Genomic DNA, 20296 nt, shown 5'->3' with positions numbered 1-20296 from the left:
AAAAAAAGGAGACCATCAACCTGGAAAAGGAAGATCTCAACCTACAGAAAAAATGAGAACCTCAACTTGAAAAGGTAAGTGTCTTTTAGGTCCCTATAATACTATTGATTCCCCCATTACTATTGTCATTGTAGCCCATATTCTTATTATTGTGCCCATATTGTCCTCGTATTGTTATTAGTGTGCCCCATAGAAGCCCACTGTTGTTATTGTTGTGCCCTTATATTATTATTGTTATGTTGGCTTTGATTATATTATGACCCTTTAGACTCTTATGTATATAAATGATGTTTATTCATTTGTATCATCCAAGAATTGTTCATTTGTGTAATGTAAAGGAGGTTGCCCCCTCAAAGAGGCTAATTTTGAAGTTGTTGATCTATCTTATCTATCTTTTTGTGAGCTGGTTCATAACATTTGGTATCAAAGATTTGGATTCTAGGGTTTTGCTACTCCAAACAAGTCATCGTGGAATTTTCCCTATAGTTTTTTTCCATGACGTTTCAAAAGCTAAAAAAAACCCCATTTGAGCTGAAATCTCGATGATCCTCGGGTACGAATTTTAGATCTTTTCTCACTATATTTTTGGAGATATGATCCAAGGAAGTTAGGGTTTTTGTAGGCTCCTGAATTACATCCCAAACAGGTGACCTTGGGAAAATTGTCATAACTTTCTCTCTGAGTATCATATTAAAATTTTATAAGAAGTTACAAAAAGAGGATGGAACGCAGTTTTTTGTGCATCATTTTCAAGTCCGAATGCTGAAACAGTGACACATGGCACTTTGTACAAGTTCGCTCTACTGAAAAAATGTATAATCAAGTCATCTTGGGAGATTGGACATAACTGTTTCTTGGAGAATCCAATTTTGGTCAGACTAGTGGCATTGGAAAGAGGACTCAGAGGGATACCAAAGTTCATAATTTCAGACCTTGGAGATTCGAAATTTCAGAGATACATCAAATTCAATATTGAGCTCCTATAAAGTGAAAAAAGGTGTGTAGTTTTTTTTTTTTTTTTTTTTGCATAAATTTGGTTTGAAAAATTAGTTTGAAGTTTTTAAATTTTGCATAAATTTGGTTTGAAAAATTAGTTTGAAGGAAGTAAAAGGGCATAGTGAAGCATAATTATCAATAATTGATGCCCCAAAGAAATAAAATGGAAACACTTAGTAAGCAACTTGAAAGCTCTAGCATCACTCATAAAGAAGAGGAAGAAATGCAACATGATATATCAAAATTACGAGACCAAGTGCAACAAAATTCACTCTCACAAAAAGTAATAGAAGCTAAGATAGTTGGTTTAAAGAAAGGCATGGAAGCTAAGATAAATGATGTGTAAGCTAAGATGTATGATTTAAAGAAAGGCATGGAAGCTAAGACGAATGACATGAAAGCTAAGATGGAAGGCAAAATGGAAGATTTGAAGATAGATTTGACAAAGTTGCTACAAGAAATGTTTACTAATGGTGAAAGGGTAGTAAAGGAAACTCATGATGAGAACAAAATAAATGTTAACCATTATTTCAAGAATCTAACATTGGATTGTAGACACACCATGTTCCAAAGATCTATATGAGGAAGTTTGATGGCAAGGATCTCCTAACATAGATACTATATATGGAGCAATATTTCCATCTCCATAATGTGCAAAACACACAAAAGGTACACATTGCAACTTTATATTTGGAACCAAATCAATTTGTATAGTATCGATGGCTTTGATCTTGTAAACAAATTGTCACCTGGGCAATTTTTACAAAAGAAATGATAAAACACTATGAGGATACAAAAAGAAACACCTTTTTTAGCCAATTGATAAATATCAAACAAAAGGGTTCAATGATGGAGCACATTGAGGACTTCCAAAAATTGAATATAAGTGTAAAAGATATTCCAGAGGATAACATCCAACATGAGGTTCACCTTTGGGAACCTAATTCATTAGAGAAGGCATTCAAGTTGGTAAGAAAAATGGAAAGAAAAATTATGGCAACCAGGAAGCCTACCAGTCACAACTATAAAGATAGAAGTGTTGTTTTCCCTAGCCTTCCACAACCTATAAGGTTGACACCACAAAAATTGGAAGAAGAAAGAGAACATGGATTTGTTACAGTTGTGATAACAAATACACTAAAGGTCATAACTATGTTGAGAAGAAATTAATTTACATAGATTATGAAGAGGAGGAAGAAAAGGAACAAGAAATGTCGAAAGAAGAGGATATACACCAGGAACAAACCCTAGAAAAAGAAGAACTGAATCGGACCATATCTTGTAATGCATTGGCTAGAATTACCACTCCTCAAACTATCAAGATAGAAGGATGGATCAAGAAGAAAAAGGTAATAGTGTTGATTGATTTGGGCAGTACCCATAATTTTATTCCTTTTAAGATAGCCAAGGAATTGAATTGCTTCCTATATCCAGCACTAGAGTGTCAAGTGATGGTTGCATTACTCTAGAAAGTGCCATAATATCAAGCTATCCATGGGAGAATATGTATTGAATATCCCAATGCTTTCCATTCCAATGGGTGGTTCTGATGTTGTACTAGGAGTCCAATGGGTACAATCCTTGGGTACAATAGTTTTTACTTTTCAAGGACTTTCCATGAAATTTTGTTAGGAAAGAAAGGAAGTTGAATTAAGGGGTATCACAGGGAAACTGGGAAAGATAATCAACTCCAATGGAATGAAAAAGCTTCTAAAGAAAGAAAAAAGAGGTGTAATTTCGCAGTGATGTTCACTAGAAGTTCCCACATCAAAATCATCCATTTCTCTAGATCTCCAAAAAGTCTTGGATAATCATTTTAAGGTATTTGAGACTCCCAAAAGCCTCCCACCTATTCATGACCATTATCATGATATTCATTTGATTCCAGGAAGTGTTCCTCCAAACATCGGGCCTTAGAGATATCCCTATTCCCAAAAGAGTGAAATTGAACGTATGGTTGTAGAAATGCTAGAGGCTAGTATAATTCAACCTAGTCAAGGTTCTTTCTCTGCTCCAGTATTATTGGTGCACAAGAAGGATGGATCATGGCACATGTCTCTAGATTATAGGGAGCTTAACAAGCTCACTATTAAAGGTAAATTTCCCATTCCTGTCATTGATGAATTATTCGATGAATCGCATGGATCAATTTACTTCACCAAGTTGTATCTTCGTTTAGGATATCATCAAATCATAATGAAGACTGAAGACATTCCGAAAACAAAATTTAGAACTAATGAGGGTCTTTATGAATTTTTGGTCATGCCTTTTGGCCTTTCCAATGCACCTTCTACATTTCAAGGTTTGATGAATTCCATTTTCAAACCCTTGCTTAGAAAATTTGTGTTAGTATTTTTTGATGCTATACTAATCTACATCAAGTCTTGTAAGGATCATGTTCAACATGTTGACAAGGTGCTCAAACTATTGGAGGAGAAACAATTATATGAAAAAAGATCCAAATGTTTCTTTGGAGTACAAGACATGGAATATCTGGGTAATATTATATCTCATGAAGGTGTTAAGGTAGATCCTAGCAAAATTAAAGCCATTAAGGAATGGAAAATTCCCCCATCCATAAAGCATCTGCGAGGATTTCTCGGGTTGACAGGGTATTGTCACAAGTTTGTTAAGAATTATGGGAGAATAGCAACACCTCTAACAACATAATAGAATAAAGACGCATTTTCATGGACTCTAGAAGCGACAAAGTCCTTTGAACATCTTAAAGAAGCAATGTGCCAAGCACCAGTCTTAGCTACGTCAAACTTCACAAAAACCTTTATTATGGAATGTGATGCCCCAGGAAATGGAATTGGTGTTGTTTTAATGCAAGAAGAATGAACAATTGCTTTCGAAAGTCATTCAATCAAAGGAAATTACACAAAGCCATTTATGAGAAGGAAATGTTGGAAATACTACATGCACTTAAGAAATGGTGACCCTACCTAATGGGAAGACACTTCAAGGTAAAAACGGATCATGATAGTCTTAAATGAGTTTTAGAACAAAGATCATCCTAAGAAGAACAACAAAAATGGGTCACAAAGATGTTGGGTTATGACTTTGGAATCATCTACAAAAAAGGGAAGAAAAATGTTGTGGTAGATGCACTCTCAAGAAAGGATGAGGATGTGGAAGCATTGCTTTGCACCATTTCTATTATCTAACGAGATTGGATAAATGAAGCAAGGGATGATTGGAAGAATGACGAAGAAGTGTGGGCACTCATTCAAAAGTTACAACAAGATCCCATTATATCTGATACATTTAGCTGGAAAAATGTTTCGTTATGGTACAAAGATTGCTTATACCTATGTAAGAATTCCCAACTCAAATGAAAGATTCTTATGGAATTGTACACTTCTCCCTTAGGAGGGCACTCAGGATTTTTAAAAACTTACCACAAGGTTAAGAAGGAATTTTTTTGGGATGGCCTTAAATTCGATATTCAAAGGATTATGGTGGAATGTTTGGTTTTCTAAAAAAATAAAGTTTAAACAATTAAGACCCTAGGTCTATTAAAACCTTTATCCATTCCAAGCCAATGTTGGGAGGAGGTTTCAATGGATTTTATCATAGGTTTACCCAAGTCTAAAGGAAAGAGTGTCATCATGGTGGTAGTTGACAGACTGACCAAGTATAAACACTTTTATGCATTATCTCATCCATTTAAATCCAGTACAGTTTCTACTACATTTATTGAAACAATTAAAAATCTACATAGAAATGCAAATATTATTGTAAGCAACAAAGATCCCATTTTCACTGGAAATTTTTGGACAAAATTATTTTCTTGTTTCAGTACTCAGTTAGCTCATGGCTCATCTTATCATCCTCAATCTGATGGGAAAACCTAGATAGTAAACAAATGTTTGGAAGGATATCTTTGTTACTTTGTCTTTGATAAATAGACACATTGGGTCAAATGATTGCCTCTGGCTGAATGGTGGTATAACACTTCCTTCGATACTGCAGCAAAAATGACCCCATTTATGGCACTTTATGGATATCATCCACCATCCATCACATCTTATTTAAGATAAAATTATAAGGTTCAAGTAGTGGAAGATCACATCGAGTGTCAACAACAAGTTCTCCAAATCTTAAAGGATAACCTCACTTTGGCGCATAATAGAATGAAACAACAGACAGATCAACATCACAGCGAAAGAAGTTTTGATGTAGATGACCGAGTATTCCTACAGCTACAACCATATAAACAAATGTCCCTCAATCAAGCTAAGAAGGATAATAAATTATCACCAAAGTATTATGGTTCATACAAGGTGTTGCAAAAGATTGGTACTATGGCATACAAATTGGAGCTTCCTGCAGCTTCCATAGTGCAACCAGTTTTCCATGTTTCATGTTTAAAGAAGGTTATAGGTGACAAGCTCCAATTTCAAACAATATTGCTAGATATTAAAGAGGAAGGAAAAATCATATTGGAACCCAAATCAGTCACAGAAACAAGAACTTGACAGCTACAAAATCGATCAATTCCAGAGTATCTCATCAAGTGGAAGAACTTAGTAGCTGAATATTCCACATGGGAGGATGAGAATTTTATACAAAAGCATCCAGAACTACTCAAGCATTGAGGACAACACTTTTTTGAAGGAGAGGGGCATGTTAGGTCCCTATAATACTAGTAATTCCCCATTACTATTTTCATTGTAGCCCTTATTGTTATTATTGTGCCCCTATTGTCCCCATATTGTTATTAGTGTGCCCCATAAGAGCCCACTATTGCTATTGTTGTTCCCTTATATTATTATTGTTATGTTGTCTTTGATTATATTGTGATCCCTTAGACTCCTATATATAGAAAGGAGGTTTAGTCATTTGTATCATCCAAGAATTGTTCATTTGTGTAATGTAAAGGAAGCTTCCCCCTGAAAGAGGCTGATTTTGAAGTCATTGATGTATCTTTTCTATCTTTTTGTGAGCTAGTTCATAAAAGTCTCATCATGTTCTGGTTTAAGGAAGGCCACCAACCAAAGGCTTGCTCATGGGATGCTCATGGGCTTCTCTGTCTATGGCTACAACTTTGAATCTGGGTATGGCTAACTCTAGTTCTAGGCTCAGGAAGTAGGTTTGTGGTTCTCGCTCACTTGATTAATCTTTAAAAATTGTAGATGACTATCAATTACCGCCTATCAGATACAAGGTGAGATGATGAAGAGAACTCAATTGCAAGACTTTTTAATACTTGAGAACAAATAATGTGGTATGAATAAAATATATTCTTCGTTATTGAAGGCCATTGCCAAGAAGTGATCTATCCAAGGTGAATCTTTGTTATTGTAGTATGCTTTTTTCTGATGCATCTGTTCAAATGATGAGTGCACTTATGACAATGATCACATGGGTGAAGATAAGAACCGTGATCTTTTGCATGGACAAATTTGTCACAATGTCAACATTTCAAAATCTGTTGTAAACATTAGAGGAAATTTCAACCTAAAAGTGCCCATTAAATTTTCATGCGCATAATATGTAAAATAATAAAAATACATTAAATTAAAAAAGAGATACATGTAAATATTTTGGAGGGAACATTAAAAAAACTACTTTTTTAATTGTATTTCTGGCTTATCTCCTTATAGGTTTACTCAAATTTCAAGTGTAGACACCTGTTGGATGCAAAATTAAATTCGGCACCCAATGAGTACCCATTGTGCATATTTTCTAGATTACTCACATTTAAAAAAATTAAAGATACATTAGAAAAATGTGCTAAACATGATTTTTAATGTATCTTCAACTTTTATCAATGTGGTGCTTCTCAAAAGTATGCATAATAGGTACTCGTTGGATACATAATTTAATTCTTCATTCAACAAGTGTCTACAAATGAAATTTGAGTAAACCTATAAGGAGATAAGCCAAAAATACAATAAGAAAAAGGTGGTTTTTTCATTTCCCTCCAAAATATATAACTCTTATTTTATTATTTTCCTATTATTTTATTATTTTTCCTTAGGAGGCCACTTTTAGGCTGAAATTTCCTCTAATGGGAGGAAGAGGAGCATGTGAAGATGAGTTGGATTGAAGAAATCAAGCACTCTGAAACTTGATGGGTTTTGAATAATATGGAATATGAAAGGACACATCCTTCTCATATCCAAGACTAACTTTACTTTTTTTTATGAAAAATGTCTTCCCAAGGTCTAATGATGGGCTTGTGAAGTGCAGACTGAACTTCTACATCTACATGAAAATCTCCGCTTGCACTGGGCTTCAGTTTTGAATCAACCTCAACCATACTAATTTAATTTGTTTATGACTGTTGATAGGAGCCTATCCTAAATTCAAATATAGGATTTTTCTGAACAAAAAAAAGTTCAGAGTGACGTTTTTGCTAATGCAACTCATCTCTTTGTAGTTGTGATGTAAGCTACAAAAAATAGAACTTTTCTTGTGCATTTTATGGACAGGTTTGCATGCCAAAGAGAGTGTCTTTATTGATTTGAACTATGCTATCAACAATATATAGGATTAGAGTGCTTAATAACTCTAATAATCCATGAATTTTCTCCAATATTCAAACAACTCAAGTCAACAAATGACCAAAAAATGTAATTGCAAAGGGAGATGGCTAACAATGCTACATTACTAAAACTTTGAATATAAAGATTGGAATCCTTCTCACTATACTCTAGCTCTGACACACTTTTTTAAAGAACTTTTCAGAATTTAGAAAATTTGTTTGAAGATTGAATTTCACACTATGATGTAACTAATACTAACAATTTTTATTACTTCCAATACTCATATGTAACGTTCAATTGAAAATTTTAAGTTCATTAGTGATTTTAATCAATGATATATTTCCTCAATCTTGTGGAAAATAACATAATATTATTCAATGGCGCAACATATTCCTAATAAGCAAGTTCCTATATAGAAGAGATGTGGCTTGACAAAGTTGAAATCACTTAATATACTTCATCCTTTAGACCAGGCCTATAAATATGTGTGCAAAACAATATTGAAAACAAAAAACTTTGAAACTACATTAACAAAACTCCAAACACCCGTAGATCAAATGAAATTGGATAAACACAAATCATTCATAGATAACAAATATATCTAATACTTTGTCCACATTTATGTGCATAGCATCCACAGATTGGAGTGCAACTCCTACGATGTTATGCTCTTAACCTGCAAAAAGATACCCAAATACAGAATATGCGAAGAAAGATACCCGGAACATAGAATAGTGAGAGACTACAACAAAGATTTTATTATTCAGAAAGCAATGTTCACAGGCCTCTTCGAGGGGGAAACCTCCAATAGAGCAGAGCTCGATACAAAAATAAGACACGATGCTCCTCGCAGGGAGTCTCTATCCTTTATATATGACTCATACATGAAATACCATGGATCAATACCATGGCCCATTTGCAACTAACTATGGTCCCGTCATTAATTGCGGGTTAACCACTTACAATTATTAATATGGGCTTTATTGACTCTTCACTATGACTCGATCCCACTACATAAATAAGGGGGTTAGGGTGGGACCCTAACATGCCCTCCCCCTTAAGAATAGACTTGTCCTCAAGGCTGAAGCTGTGGAAACTGCTGAAGAATAGTGGCTGGTTCCCAAGTTTCATCTTCTGGAGAGGTGTCTTTCCACTTGACGAGAACTTCCCTAATCATGCGGCCATGCAAGTGCCTTTCTCGTGTGTCTAGGACCTGTTCAGGTTGGTGCCAGATTGACCCTTCCTCGTCCAATTCCGGTAGACTGGTTTGAATTCTACAATTGTTCCCAATCACTTTCTTGAGGCATGAGACATGGAAAACTGGATGGATTTTTGCAGTAGGTGGCAAAGCCAGCTTGTAGGCTACTTCTCCAATGCGCTGAAGTACTTGATATGGTCCGTAGAATTTTGGAGATAGTTTCTGACAACCCTTGTATTTGAGTGATGTTTGCTTATATGGTTGCAGCCACAAAAAGACCTGATCCCCTTCTTGAAATTGGCGCTCTGAGCGATGCTGGTCTACCTGTTGCTTCATGCGATTTTGAGCTTGATGAAGATTCTCTCTACGATGGGCGAGCATGGTTGCGCGGTTTTGTAAGAGTTGATCCACTGCTTGTACCTTTGAGCACCCCTTGATATAAGAAGTAGGAGAAGGAGGGAGTTGACCATATACTACTTCATAGGGAGTCATTTTGGTGGTGGCATGATAGTTGGTGTTATACCACCATTCAGCGAGAGGTAACCATTGTACCCAAAGATGTTGCTTTTCTGAAGTGAAACACCTAAGGTAGGTTTCCAGACATTTGTTGACGGCTTTAGTTTGACCATCTGTTTTTGGATGATAAGAAGTACTGAGTTTTAGTTGGGTGCCTTGTAGCCTGAAGAGTTCCTGCCAAAAATTACTGGTGAAGATCGGGTCGCAATCGGACACAATAGAAGTGGGCACACCATGCAATTTGAAGATCTGATCCATGAAAGATTGAGCGACCAAAGTCGGTGTAAACGGATGGGGTAGGGCGCAGAAATGAGCATACTTCGAAAGTCTGTCCACAACCACCATGATGACTGACTTGTTTCCTGACTTTGGAAGACCTGTAATGAAATCCATAGAAACCTCCGTCCGTATTGCTGCCGGGATGGGCAACGGTTGTAATGTGCCTGGTGCTTTGACGATATCCCCTTTGTGGTGTTGATAGACATCGCATTCTGCTACAAAAGTAAGGATGTCCTTTTTCATGCCTGTCCAAAAAAATGATCTTCTGGTGTGAGCATATGTCTTCTGAAAGCCTGAATGTCCTGCAATGGCGGATGAGTGCAATTCTGCCAAAATGTGACTTTTGAGGGTGGATGTTGGTGATATTACTACTCTATCCCTGTAGCGAAGAATCTCATCCTGCCACGAGTAGCCCTTGGTGGAATTTGGATCCGCCTGCAATTGAGAAATGAGTTGGGAGAGCCCGGGATGTGAAAACCATTCCCTACGAGCCTCCTCAATGCATTCTGGAATGGGAAGGGAAATTGCTAACAAGGTACTTCCCTCCTCAAATTGGCGAGATAATGAATCTGCTACACTATTTTCTTGCCCTTTCTTGTAAATGATCTCATAATCATATCCCAGCATTTTGGCGAGCCATTTATTTTGTTGTGGGGAGGATAGGCGTTGCTCCAAAAAATATTTAAGACTGTGATGGTCTGTGCAGATTTGGAAACGTCGCCGTAATAAGTAAGGTCACCAGGTCTCTACTACATGTAAAATGGCCATCATTTCCTTCTCATAGGTAGATTGGCCCAGATTCATCCCACTTAGTTGTTGGCTTGTGAAGGCCAAAGGTCGCCCTTCCTGCATTAAGACCGCCCCAATACTCGTACCCGAAGCATCACATTCAATGACAAAAGATTTGGCGAAGTCAGGGAGTGCTAAGACTGGAGTGGAACACATGTCATTTTTGAGAGCTGTAAATGCCTATTGTGTGTCCTCATTCCAGAAGAATGAATCTTTCTTTAGGAGTTGAGTGAGGGGCTTCGCTATGCGACCATAATTGCGGAAAAATTTGCGATAATAGCCTGTGAGACCCAAAAATCCTCTCAGGCTCTTCAAGGTCTTAGGTTGAGGCCAATCCTACATTGCCTGGATCTTTTTGGGGTCCACCTTGACACCTTCACGCCCCACAATGTGGCCCAAATACTCAACTTCTTCCATGCCAAACGAACACTTGGACAACTTAACAAATAATTTATGCTTGTGGAGCAGTTGCAAGAGTAGATCTACATGCTGAAGATGTGTAGCCCAAGTGCAACTATAGATGAGGATGTCATCGAAGAAGACAAGGAAAAATTTCCTAAGATATGGTTTGAGAAGGTAGTTCATAAGGCTCTGAAAAGTAGATGGGGCATTACAAAGACCAAATGGCATGACCAGGAACTCATAATGGCCTTCATGAGTTCGGAAAGCAGTCTTTGGAATGTCGACTTCCTTCATGTGAATTTGGTGGTAGCCTGAGCGAAGATCCAGCTTAGTGAAGAATTGAGCCCCATTGAGTTCATCCAGCAAATCATCAACCACCGGGATGGGAAATTTATCTTTGACTGTCAACTTATTGAGGGCCCTGAAGTCTAGACACATCCGCCACTCCCCATCTTTCTTGAGCACCATGACCACCAGTGATGAATAAGGACTAATGCTGGGACGAATGACACCTGCTTCCAAAAGTTCCTTGATTATTTTTTTTTATTTCATTCTTTTGGGTGAACAGATATCTGTATGGGCGCACATTTGGGGGTTGGGCCCATGGAACCAAGGTGATGCTATGATCATGTTCCCCTCTCGAGGGTGGAAGCTCATGAGGCTTGTCAAAGACCGGCAGATGGTTATTTAAAATCTGTTACATCTCAGGATGAATCGACAGAGACTTGGTTTCGACTGCCTGGATGGCATTAAATTGAGCTATAATTCCATGATGGCCCTTTTTTAGCAATTTTTCCATCCTATGCGAGCTGATGATAAAGGGAGCTCCCGCTTGGAGTCCACGGAGGGTATGTGTGGAGTTGTTCTGCTTAAAACTCATATATAACTCATGGAAATCCATTGTGATTGGCCCAAGGGTGCAAAGCCATTCAGCACTAAGGACAATGTCGCACCCTCCCATGTGTATGGCAAACATGTGGGTCTTCAACTGATAATCCCCCATTTGAAGTTTGACATTTTCACAGCGGCCTTCACATTTCATTGTGCCCCCATCCGCAATTTGGACATGGAAGTTAGAAACTGATCGTACAAAACAATGCACTGCTTCCGTGACTTTTTGATGGATGAAATTATGTGTACTTCCACTATCAATCAAGACTACTACTAGGCGATGTTTGATAAAACCTCTGATTTTGAGAGTTTGAGGTGAAGAAATCCCTACCAAAGCATGCAGCGAAATAACTAGTTCGTCAGGGACATTGTCCTTTTTGTTTTCCTCTTCTACTGCCTCATGTTCCTCTAGTGGTGGATCTTCCTCCGATGAGCTGTAATCAGTGGCATCAATTTGAAAAAATTTGGGCTCCTTGCATTTATGACCTGGGGAGTATTTTTCATCACAGTAGTAACATAATCCTTGCTTTCTTCTTTCGACCATTTCTGTAGGTGACACCTTTTGAACCTTAAGTGTTTGAGTCGTGTTGTGAGCCTGTGGGGGGGCGACCCTTAGCGGTGAAATTTGGGCGACTGTACTGGGCTACTAACGCACGTTCCACGTTACGAGCTACCTTGCAAGCCTCCATCCATGTGGGAGGGTGGTGCAGTAGGACGTGGGCTTTTATGGCTTCTTTAAGACCGCTGATAAAACATTCTGTGTAGAACACATCTGAGAGACCCCTAGTGTGGAAGGCTAAGGCTTCAAAGGCTGTAACATATTCATCCATTGTGCCAGTCTGTTGGAGCTTAGTAAGACGACCCAAAAAAGAAGATTCCTGGTCAAAGCGTTCTGTAAGAGATTTTTTGAAGGTGGTCCAAGTCACAAAAGTTCCATTGCAACGTTGATGCCATTCCCACCATTGCCACCTTTCATTGTCCAAGTACATGCTCCCCACCATAAGCTGAGTCTCATTATCTAAGATGTTATTCAGATTGAAATACTGCTCCATTTGTGTTATCCATGCTGCCGGGCGAGAACCATCAAATTTATGCATATCCAACTTGGGAGGTCGTGGACGGGATTGTTGGTGGGGCCCCAGAGGTGAAGAGAGTGGCTAGACTCACCCTCACTGTGTCCATTGCCAATATACGCCTCCTCGTGGGCTTCCTCCTTGCCCTTTGGGATTATGCTAGTTAGTCTGTCAAGTTGAATTTGGAGGGATTGCAAGGTTTGTTCAAGTTTGTCCATCCTCTCATTTGCAATAGCTTGAGCTCTAGTTTCTACCATGCACCGATCTGATGTTCTTGAAATTTGGGACCGCCCAAAAAAAAATTTCACTAAGAATTGAATGGTACCATCGTGCTCAGCTCGTCGTCCTGATTCTGATGGGCTACATCACCAATAAGCACCCTGGGAGGGTGCGACATTGTCCTCGGTGCTGAATGGCTTCCTTTGACTGAATGCACCATCGATTTCTTTTTTTTTTTTCTCTGAAAAATCCTAATGGAGTTTTACTCCTTCCTTAGGAATATTGTAGTAACCGAATCCTCAAAATGTCAATGCTGCCAAAAGTCCTCGGTGCTGAATGGCTTCGCACCCTTGACTGAATGCACCATCGATTTAATTTAGATGATTTTACAACTGATAGTACATAGTGCCTTAACTCCAATGTCAACTGGGTATTTCTATGATCTGACATGCATGAGTTAATTATGAGTGAATCTTTAGCTTACTTGTTTATTACTGCAGGAAGTACCATACTATACTTCAGGAAGCACCCCATTTTTCAACAGACAAAACCCAACTACTGCAGGTTGCACCCCACTACAGCTGGTTACACCCCACTAATCTCAGTTACACCCCATTATTTCAAGTTACACCCTATTGTTGGAGCTCCCCCTAATTTATCCATCAGTTGGAACTAGTTTAACTGACTTTAACTAAGTTAGACTAAATTAAATAATTACAACTCAAAATAAACTCAACTAGTTCTCCTAATTGTAAGAGACACTCTACATGAATCTAGTTAGACCATCAACTCAAATTAACTAAGCCAACTAGGTCAAATTAACTTAGTTAACTATTACAAGTTATCATGAGATGTGGAATTACAATTTTATTCCCAATTTAATTCAAGGACAAATTAAATTTGGATTTTTCTTGATGTTATTTTTAACATTTCTTCTTGTTATTTTCAAAACTCCCTCTCAACAAGAAACAAATTCAAATCTATTGTGATCCGATACCTTTAGAATGTTCTACATGCAATTCTTGTCACTATTTCTATTGCTACTGTAACATTTGCAACCAAAAAAGCATCCAAACAAAATAAATTGAATCAAGTGTGTTTGCAACTGTCTACAAGGAAAAGTGGTGTTGCTATTGACTCTGCTACTGTGCCTCATGCTTTGCTATCAACACTGCCCTACTCTCCTCAAAATCTGACTGAAACTGATCCTCCTCCTACTAAATACTGTGGGCCCCTCATAGAAAGGTAATGATCTGCAACTCTTGGACTAAGAGTCTACATCACTCCACCTCGCTCCTGGAGGCATAATTTCATGTTCTCCCTTTACTCACTTGGATTGAAGTCTCCTACTACTAGTGGTGTTTGACTGGTCCTCTTCATCATCATCCTCCTGGTCAACCCAACTTCTAACTAGTTGGGGCTTCCTTTTAAGAGTTAAAGCATGCTCCTTGTCAACCACGAAATCTCTAATCCCTCCCTTGCTCCTCAAGGTCGTGCATGCATGAGTTAAATATGATCTAATAATATTGTTGTTTCTACTTCTCTGTTGCTACTTCTGCACTGTTGCTACAACCACGACAATAATGAGTTTGATCTCCTGAGATCCTGAAGTACTAGCTTCCATAGGGCTGCTCCCTCTGAAACTAGACTCCTTATGAGTTTTGATCTCTTTATGGGAAATATCATTGCTCCTCAATCTACCAATATCAATGATCACAACTCCCTTTTGTGTCACTAAACATTGGCTCATTGATCTTCCCACTAGCATCCTTCTAGCTCCATTAGGAAGTTTGCACATAGGGTCTTCTAGATCTGCCTTGAACTAGAGCTCCATCAATCTGCAAGGACACATTTGAATTCTTCTCTTCTGTTGTGGTTTCAACTCTGATACGATGTACAAATTTCTACAATTCTAACTTTGATAACATGTAGAAATTTCTACAAATCTAGCTCTGATACCATGTAGAAATTCCTTACAAATTCAAACTTCTAATTATAAAATGTTAAAACAATTGACTTGAATATACTTTATTCATTAAAAGAAACAATAAATGATCGATGGAATCACGAAGCATATGAGATAAAGAATTCAATCTCACATAAGACAATGATATTCTGGGAAAGCCATAGCTAAAAATTCCTGCTATCTTTATATTTCATTGGTTAAAGAATCTTTATGAATAAAATATGCTTTTCTCAACCTTGAGCTCAACCTACATAAGTATTTTCTATCCTCTGCCTGACTAAATGGCTTTGGCCAATACTTAAAAAAATTTCCAAGCCTCCAAGCTCCTAATTCCTTGCCATGTTCCCTTGGGAATTAGCCCCTATTTAATGGGTAAATTCCTCAATTATGAATTGTGTAATCCTCATAGGCTTTCCTCTAAATGCATGCACTATCAGTTTAATTTAGAGGATTTTACAACTAATAATGTAACACAATCCCTGAACTATAATATCAACTAGGCCTTTCTATGATCTAGCATACACGATTTAATTATGAGTGAATCTTCAGTTCACTGGTTGATCATTGCAGACAATAGAACGCTTCACTTCACACAACACCCCGCTGTTCGATAGGCAACACCCCACTACCGCTGGATGCACTCAACTACATCAGGTTACACCCCACTACTATAGGTTACACACCACCACTGTAGGTTACACCCCACTAGTGTACGTTAGACCCCACTATTGTACCTCCCATTAATTCGTCCATCAACTGGAGCCAGTTTAATGGACTTTAACTCAGTTATATTGAATTAAATAATTACAAATCAACATAAACTCAACTAGTGCTCCTAATTTTAGGAGACACTCTACATGAATCTAGTTAGACCCTCAACTCGAATTAACTGAGACAACTAAGTCAAATTAACTTAGTTAACTATTGCAAGTTGTCATGAGATGTGTAATTACAAATTTATACCCAATTTAATTCAAGGACAAATTAAACCCCTCCACTTTTTTTTGCGCGTTAGATCTAGGGAAAGATACATTTTTAGGATCTTTGGGGGGGAATGTGACCCTCCTCTCAAGAAGGCTACTCCCCCACTTGATGTATACATAAAATGTTCGAGTTGGCCCTTGAGGCACAGGAAAAGATAGATTTGAAAGAGATTAGGATTTGAATATTTCTATGTAAGTTTTGTAGCATTGTCTTTCCTTATGTAAGACATATTTTAAGTTAATGGAAGTGGTTCCTCTTTTCAGTTTCGAGCTTGGTTCCTCCAAAATTAATCTAAGCATCCTTGGACTAAGTCCATGCCAAGAGCATCAGAGCTCTCTTGTATTTCTATTATTTTCATTTTAATGCTTTTATTTTGCTTTGTTTGGCTCTTGAATCAACATTTCTGGAAATTATAGTTTGATAGATTTATGCTTGGTTAACTAGGTAGTTTTATGAGCTAAATTTATTTGCAAGTCATTAATACAACCTGTCAGCATCTTATATCATGCATATTTATTATCATTATATTTTAAAGTCTCTTTCCATTTCATTTCATCTGGTATTAGAATTTCTACAATTTTTTGTTTTATTGTGCAACCAAGATTATGATAAAAAAAGGTGAACATAACTTGGTTTCATAGGTTGAAGCTTAGAAGTAGTTGTTATATGATTCTACCAACTAAATAATAAAATTCCCTATAATTTTTACCCCCTTCTCTCATCTTAGATATGCATTTTAACAATTTTTATGGCTTGTTGGTTTTTCCTGTAGCAAAGCAAGGAATCCTATAGAAACCAACAAATGACCTATTTTCTTCTTCCAATTCAACAATAAAATCTTGATTTAGTTTCCTTATCATATTAGAATGTGTGTGGGGTGTTGAGCATGGATTTTGGAAGAAAATATATCTCTTAAAGTTCCCCTTAGATGTTTTTACTATATGCTTTTTGAGTGTTGTCTTTAGCTTTTGCAACATAAATTTTAGGTTTACTTTCCATGTATTTTATTTTCAAGGAAAGTGTGTTTTTCATTTCTTGCAATCAAAAAAGGTGTGTGTTGTTTCTTTTCTGCAAGTTATTTATGCAATTTCACTTTCATATAGCATAATTAGCTTGGAAACTTGACTAGATTTCCATTCATATGTCCTACACTACAACATCTCTCACCTGCACGAGAATTAGAAAAGGAAAGAGATAGTTCATGATACACATATAGTATCGACCCTTCTTATGTTTTTACGAACCCATGGTTGATAATTAGAGTTATGACTCTCAGGAGTTGCAACATTGTTGTTGCAATATTGAGGGCCATGACATTTCAATTAATGGACGCTTTAACTAATTTTAAGTAATTGACCACACAGGTTTTTCATTAATTGATGATACCTATTAAGAGGGTAACCTCAATTTATGGAAACCTTATCTATTTAGAGGCATGTTAAATTAATTAATTGTAACAAAAAATGATATGTGTTATATATCTATTAAATCTAGTTAAAAGTCAAGGATTGGATAAGTCTTTTGATTAATGAATGTCTAGGGAGATAAAATTTTAAAGAGGAAGGAGAAACTTAATATAGATATCAAATAAATTAAATAAATTAAGGAAAATTTCAATTAAAATCTAAATAAATCATACGGGAAAAAGTTTATAGATAAGGAATAATCTTAATGGGTTAGTATAAGTTGATAATGGTCTCTTATCTTTTGTTGGACACATTAATGACACTGTAAATATGGGAAAAAACAATTTGTTGATTTAGGGGGATGAATATGGATGCCTTCACAATGAATTTGAAATTGTATTAAAAGATGAAATGTAGGAAGGTATCTTATGGTGGATTATGTGTTGGGTTCCCACTTATGCATGGAGGGTTGTGAATCAATATAAGAAAAATTATTTCTTATTTAAACATTCATGAATCATAAACAAACATTCTCACATGTGGAACAAAAGATAAAAATGAAAATTTATTTATTAAAAAATCTTTGGAGGCACCAACCCACTGATACAAACATTGTAGGAAACACCATATTGTTATAAAATTTATGGGTACCAAACTAAATGAGACACCAATCCTCCCTACTAAAATATTTGTGGTAACCAAACAACAACAAATACCAATACCCCTTCTCTACAATATTTATAATAACCAACCTACAAGAGATAACAATACCCTATATTTTAAGATGTGCATGCTTCAACCTATAGCAGAGATTAATCTACTCGGGTACAAATATTCATAAGCACCAAACCATATCATTGATTCTTCTTGCTACTTCTACCTTCACCAAGTTTTTTAGTAACTTTTGCCTTCACTAGGTATGTTAGCTTCTTCTACTTCATGAGGTCTACTTATTGGTTCTGCCTTCACCAGGATTGTTCTTTGCTTCTTCCTTCATCAAGTATGCTTATCTCAAAACTTTTTCTTTTAGCATCTTCTTAAGAAAAAACTCTTACAACATGCGATGTGCCAATTTTGCAAATACGATTATGAAATTTTTACCGGAGCCACTTCTGAATGTCTCCTTAGGTCTTTAAAATTTTCATAGTCTAAAAAGTCGCAAGAAGTAAGTTATAAAAAAAATGCATGACTAATGTCCTGGAATTTGATTTTAGAACTATTCAATAACACTAACTTCCATAGGGAATATCTTTGAAATTAGATTGAACCAACGTTTAAAATTTGTACCATAGGTGCCTAAAGTCCTTTTATTTATCTCAATATTTCATAGTCTGAAATATTTGGGGAAAAAAGTTATAACAAAAATTCTAAGATGCCATGTTTGAAGCAGATTGTAGGAACATTCAAGAAAAATAAATTCGTCAAATCATATCTCTTAAATTATAGAGAAACAAAGCCTAAAATTTATACAAAATGTACATGAATATATCTCCTCTATATGCTCTAAGTTTTAAGGCCTGAAACATCCCATAAAAAAATTATAGTGAAAATGTCAAGCTGACCCATTTGAAGTAGATTTAAGGAGCATTCAAGAACCCTAACTTTCTTAGACCATATCTATAAAATTGTAGTGTAACAAAGAGTTACATTTTTATTTCACGTACATAAATATATATCCTCGATTTTCAAGTTTCACGATAAAAAACATCCCAGAAGAAACATTACAATGAAAATTTCATGATGAAAAGTTCATTTCACAAATCACATGTTTGCTCTGAAATTAAGACCCCAAAAATATTCTCCATCTTTTGTTTCACACCTCAGATCTCTTATTTCTTTGATGATCTTCGACTGCACTCATATATCCCTCATTTATAGTGTTTTTATCTTCACTTATTGGGCTAACTTATAGAACTGGCTGAGTCAACCTATACATTTTGACTGGGATAACTTAATAGAATATTTCATATCTCCTCATTCTTATGGAGTTAGAGGGAATGTCATATACCATTGGAAAGGTATTGGAATATCCTATGCTCCAACAATATTTCAAGTAATCTCTCGTTAGTTTTGACATCAATGAAAACATAATATTCAACATTATGACAATGAAAATAATATACACGATAAACAATTAAAATTATTATTAGGTTTTAGGCATGATTCTGGGTACTTTCAAAATGAACTTGAAATAATCTAAAAGTATATGTAGGAAATTAAATTGCCCTCTGCAAAATAAATTTTTATTTAATGTTATTTTGCATGAATATGTGAAATTTGAGACTTTCTAACAATGGTACACTATTTTTCCTTTAAAACGTGATGCAAATGTTCCTATTATTGCATGTGTTGAGTAACAAAATTATGGTATTTATTTTAAAACAACAAATGATTTTAAAAACAAAAACCATTAGTTTTGTGGCAAATATTATTATGAATTGTTTTTTCCTAATTTTTAAATTTTTTATAGCATTTAAATTATGAAGTTATGCATTAGTGCACATTTTGAGGGATTGAGTGATTATCGATCTTAGAATGTATTCATGCAATCTATATTTTTTCAAATGGGTAAGGTGGAAAAAGGTTATAGGAGAAACAATACACATACATATGTTAAGATTTCCATAAATGTCATGACAAAAATAAATTAAAAATAGTTACATGTATGTGTGTGTGTGTGTGTGTGTGTGAGAGAGAGTGAGAGAGTTTTAACCCTTTATACTTAATTGTCATAAAGAAATTATTTATAAAAATATATAAGATGCAGTGGGTCATACACACACACATTTAACATGGACATTTTACTTTGGAAACCTAAAATTGAGAAAAATATAAGATTATTGAGTATATTATGCCTATTGGGAACATATTCCTAAGGTATTTTTTTCCTTCTAAATAAGAGGTTAAATATTAGATATAGGAGAATATGAAATATCAATGGACCCCGTAGAAGATTAAACCAAGAGTCACCAGATTGTATTAAATAAGGTTTCTCATTAATAGAAATTCATAAAACAAAGTTATTCCCTAAAAATTACAATGATATTATATCTTATTATTTATTTTGGACATTTTTCCCT

This window comes from Pinus tabuliformis, chromosome X (assembly GCF_031772625.1).
Source record: "Pinus tabuliformis cultivar Carrire ecotype Pingquan chromosome X, CPIR1, whole genome shotgun sequence".
Lineage (NCBI taxonomy): Eukaryota > Viridiplantae > Streptophyta > Pinopsida > Pinales > Pinaceae > Pinus > Pinus tabuliformis.
This window is presented reverse-complemented; position numbering follows the sequence as displayed.